This window comes from Agelaius phoeniceus, unplaced genomic scaffold, assembly GCF_051311805.1.
Source record: "Agelaius phoeniceus isolate bAgePho1 unplaced genomic scaffold, bAgePho1.hap1 Scaffold_263, whole genome shotgun sequence".
Taxonomy (NCBI): Eukaryota; Metazoa; Chordata; class Aves; order Passeriformes; family Icteridae; genus Agelaius; species Agelaius phoeniceus.
The window spans coordinates 117,501-122,500 of record NW_027509918.1 but is presented as its reverse complement, the minus strand read 5'-3'; positions in this window follow the sequence as shown (position 1 = coordinate 122,500).

Sequence of the window (5,000 nt, the reverse complement as noted above, 5' to 3'; positions counted from 1 at the left end):
GCGGGACTGGAGCGGCCCGGGGAGAACCCGGCCGAGCGTGCGAGAAAAAGTGCCACCGACCTGGCGCGGCCACGGGCCACCGGCGGCTTTCGCCCGGCCTCGCGGCGGTCGGCTTGCCCTGCCGGAACAAAGAAGGCCGGGGGACGGCACGACAAAAGAAAAAGGCACACGGAGGCGCGTTCGCAACGCCCCGTGCTAGCCACGGGGGCCACGGGGCCAGGGGCCCGCAGCGGGGGGGCCGAGTGACGGGCCTCAACTGCCTCCCCACCACGGACTCACCGGCATCCCGCCTCGCGCTGTCGTCGCAACGCTCCTCAGTGCCGCGGCTTAGGGCCGCCAGAGAAAAAGACACAAGGCCCGCGGAGGAGGCCTGGCGGGTGCCCCCCACACTCCGCCCGCCTCAACCGAAAGCAACCGACCCGGCAAAGCGGCAAAGCCGGCCCCGCCCGGCACAAGCGGCTCAGTCGATCCGGCCACGACCGAGGTAGGCGAGGCGCCGCCGCCTCGCCCAGGACCAGTCCGGGGGGCTCTCCGTCGGGTGCCGGGCCCGGCAAGTTCAAAAAAAAAAAAAAAAAGAACTAGGCCCAAAAATTCTGCCCGCCACAAGGCGGGTCCCCGGCTTAAGGCCGAGGGAGGGGGACGGCTTCTCCAACGCGGGCCGAGCACCGCCGCCGCCACCGCCGAGGCGGACCGACGGGCCCAAAACCGCGCCCGCCGAGCGGGCCCCCGGCTTAAGGCCGGGCAGAAAAGGGACGAGGCGCCGCCGCCTCGCCCGCCACCGGTGCCCGGGGGGGGCCGCCCCCCCCCGTGGCCAATCGACCGGCAGAAGCCGGGCCGGAGCGGGACACGCTGCTCGCGGCTTCTCTTTCTCTCTCGGCAACTCTCTCTCTGGGCTCGCTCTCGCTCTCTCGGCTCTCTCTCCCCGCCTCGCCTCGGGGCCGGCGAGCAGCTTTCTCGGATCGTCTTTCGCCCCCTTCTTGCTCTCTCTCTCTCGGCCTTCTCCGGATCCGCTCTTGCGCGGCCCTTCTCTCTCGCCTCCGCGGATCCGCCTCTTTCGCGCGGCCCCTTCTCTCTCGCCTGGCCAACTGGACCCACTTTTCCCTGGGAAGGACGGGAGCCGGGACACAAAGGCACGCGCGCTTCGTCCCGGCTAGGCGGCACTCGCTTGGCCCTGGCGACCGCACGCGCGGGCCGCTCCGCTCCGCCTCGGACGCAGGTACGGGGTCAACCTGCGGGGATGCGGCCCGTCACCTCGCTCCCATAAGACGGACAGACGAGTCCAAAGCCGGCCAGGCCTCCAAGAGGACCAATGCAGCTCGACCGGGGAGGGGCGCCAACGCAGGCCGCCTCCTACCATGACGCAGCCGGAGGCGGCCGACAACAGCGACCCCTTGGTGAACTTCCGCAGACGGCCGAGACAACAGGTCTACCCGGCCGGCGCCGAAATTGCACTAAGTCCCGCCGGAGCGAGGTAGACCTGATGTCCCCGGCCGGCGCCCGCCACCAGGGGGCAAGGCCGGCCCCCGGCGGACCCCGGAGCGAGGTAGACCTGTTGTCCCCGACCGGAGCCGGGGTAGACCTGATGTCCCCGGCCGCAGCCGGGGTAGACCTGATGTCCCCGACCGGAGCCGGGGTAGACCTGATGTCCCCGACCGGAGCCGGGGTAGACCTGATGTCCCCGGCCGCAGCCGGGGTAGACCTGTTGTCCCCGGCCGGAGCCGGGGTAGACCTGATGTCCCCGGCCGCAGACGGGGTAGACCTGATGTCCCCAGCCGCAGCCGGGGTAGACCTGTTGTCCCCGACCGGAGCCGGGGTAGACCTGATGTCCCCGGCCACAGCGGAGGTAGACCTGTTGTCCCCGGCCGGAGCCGGGGTAGACCTGATGTCCCCGACCGGAGCCGGGGTAGACCTGATGTCCCCGGCCGCAGCCGGGGTAGACCTGTTGTCCCCGGCCGGAGCCGGGGTAGACCTGATGTCCCCGGCCGCAGCCGGGGTAGACCTGATGTCCCCGGCCGGAGCCGGGGTAGACCTGTTGTCCCCGACCGGAGCCGGGGTAGACCTGATGTCCCCGGCCGCAGCCGGGGTAGACCTGATGTCCCCGACCGGAGCCGGGGTAGACCTGATGTCCCCGGCCGCAGCCGGGGTAGACCTGATGTCCCCGGGCGGAGCCGGGGTAGACCTGATGTCCCCGGCCGCAGCGGGGGTAGACCTGATGTCCCCGACCGGAGCCGGGGTAGACCTGATGTCCCCGGCCGCAGCCGGGGTAGACCTGTTGTCCCCGGGCGGAGCCGGGGTAGACCTGATGTCCCCGGCCGGAGCCGGGGTAGACCTGATGTCCCCGACCGGAGCCGGGGTAGACCTGATGTCCCCGGCCACAGCGGAGGTAGACCTGTTGTCCCCGACCGGAGCCGGGGTAGACCTGTTGTCCCCGGCCGCAGCCGGGGTAGACCTGATGTCCCCGGCCGGAGCCGGGGTAGACCTGATGTCCCCGGGCGGAGCCGGGGTAGACCTGATGTCCCCGGGCGGAGCCGGGGTAGACCTGATGTCCCCGGCCGGAGCCGGGGTAGACCTGTTGTCCCCGGCCGCAGCCGGGGTAGACCTGATGTCCCCAGGCGGAGCCGGGGTAGACCTGATGTCCCCGACCGGAGCCGGGGTAGACCTGATGTCCCCGGCCGCAGCCGGGGTAGACCTGATGTCCCCGGCTGCAGCGGAGGTAGACCTGTTGTCCCCGGCCGGAGCCGGGGTAGACCTGATGTCCCCGGCCGCAGCCGGGGTAGACCTGATGTCCCCGGCCGCAGCGGGGGTAGACCTGATGTCCCCGGGCGGAGCCGGGGTAGACCTGATGTCCCCGGCCGGAGCCGGGGTAGACCTGATGTCCCCGACCGGAGCCGGGGTAGACCTGTTGTCCCCGGCCGCAGCCGGGGTAGACCTGATGTCCCCGGGCGGAGCCGGGGTAGACCTGATGTCCCCGACCGGAGCCGGGGTAGACCTGATGTCCCCGGCCGCAGCCGGGGTAGACCTGATGTCCCCGGCCGGAGCCGGGGTAGACCTGATGTCCCCAGCCGCCGCCGGGGTAGACCTGATGAGCCGGGTCCGGCTCGGATCCATGGTAGACCTGCTGTCCCCCTGTTGTCGCCCGCCGCCCGGGCACCTCGCCGTGCCCAGCGACCCCGGAGCCGGGCGAAGCTCACAGCCTCATAACACCCCGGAGCCAGATGGCTCGATCGACCCCCCGTCCCACACAATGAACCCCAACCCCACCCCCCCCTTTCAAGACCATGACATGTTTTCCATTTTTTTGTTGTTGTTCTTTGGGGGGATTTGGTTTGGGTTTGCTTTGGTATTTTGTTTTGTTTTGTTTTTCTGGGGGGGGGGGGGGGGGGCTGTTTTGGGGGTTTTTTGGGGGTTTTTTCCAGTTGCTTTGGCTTTCTCTGATACTGATTTTTGAGGTGGTTTTTTTGGGGGGGGTTGGGGGGCTTGTGGTTTGGATTTGGGTTTTCTTGGGTTGTCCCCCACCCCCCCGGGCCCCCCCCCGCCCCGCCCCTTTTTCTTTTCTCCTTTCCTGAAAGAATGGCTCTTCTATTTGCTTGGAACGAGAAACTTATCCGGGAAAGCAAACCAACCCAAAAATTGACCCATTTGATTTCTTTTTCTTTCGTATCGGAAGCGCCCCCAGCCGAGCCGACGGGCAAGCCGAGGCCGGTGCTCTGCCTGCTGACACGCTGACCTGGCCAAACAGCGCCCCCACCACCCACCCCCCGCCCTGCCCCGCCACGCCCTCCTGGGGTGGAACCTACCCAGGCCGGCCCCCCTGGCCCCGATGCGGCTCGCCCCGCCGCGCCCCTCCCCTCCCCTCCCCGCCCCGCCCCGCCCCGCCCGCCGGTAGAGGCGACGGCGGCCGCCGGCACCGCCGCCAGCACACAGGCGCTGTGTGTAGCTTTCGGGCGGGTTGTTTCACGGTCCGCAGAGGTCTTGGGCCCTCGACGTGACTCTAGGGGGCCGTGGGGACTCGGTGCCGAGGCGCCCGGGGCCGGCACGAAGCCACCGGCCCTGGTCCGCACAGAGACAGAAACAGTGACACGCACCCCCCCCCCCAACTAACCCTAACCCTAACCCTAACTCCCCCCGCCCCCGACTAACCCTAACCCTAACACTAACCCTAACTCCCCCCGCCCCCCACTAACCCTAACCCTAACCCTAACCCTAACCCTAACCCCCCCCCCACTAACCCTAACCCTAACCCTAACCCCCTAACCCCCCCCCCACTAACCCTAACCCTAACCCTAACCCTAACCCTAACCCTAACCCCCCCCCCCACTAACCCTAACCCTAACCCTAACCCTAACCCCCCCCCCCCCCCCCCCAACTAACCCTAACCCTAACCCTAACGCACGGCCACGCCTGCAGGCTACCACACCGCTGCGCGTGAAAGGAAGGCGCGGCCAACCATCCCCGCCCCCTCGCCAACCCCTCCCCAGCCACCTCCACCCGGCCCCCCCTGCCACCCGCGCGCGCGCAGCCGCCCGCCGGCCCGCCCATAGGCATTCACGCTCTGGCGTGCCCTCTCTCCCTGGCCCTGCCCCGGCCCCTGGCCCTGCCCGCTCTGTGGCAAGCGCAGCCGGCCATGGGCGGTTGGGGGCGCCCCGCCCTCCCCCATCAGCCTCCCCGGCGCTGTCTGCATCCTTTTGCCGCTTGCTAGGCTGCCGTAGGCCAAGGCCGGCCCGGGACAACAGGTCTAGCCAAGAGCCTGGGACAACAGGTCTACCCTAGGGGCCTGGGACAACAGGTCTAGCCAAGGGGCCGGGCTGCCGTAGGCGAGGGCCCGCCCGGGGACAACAGGTCTACCCCCAGGGCCTGGGACAAAAGGTCTACCCCAAGGGGCCTGGGCTATCAGGTCTACCCCGGAAGCGCAGGACATCAGGTCTACCCCGGCGGCCCGGGACAACAGGTCTACCCCAAGGGGCCCGGGACAACAGGTCTACCCAAGGGGCCTGGGACAA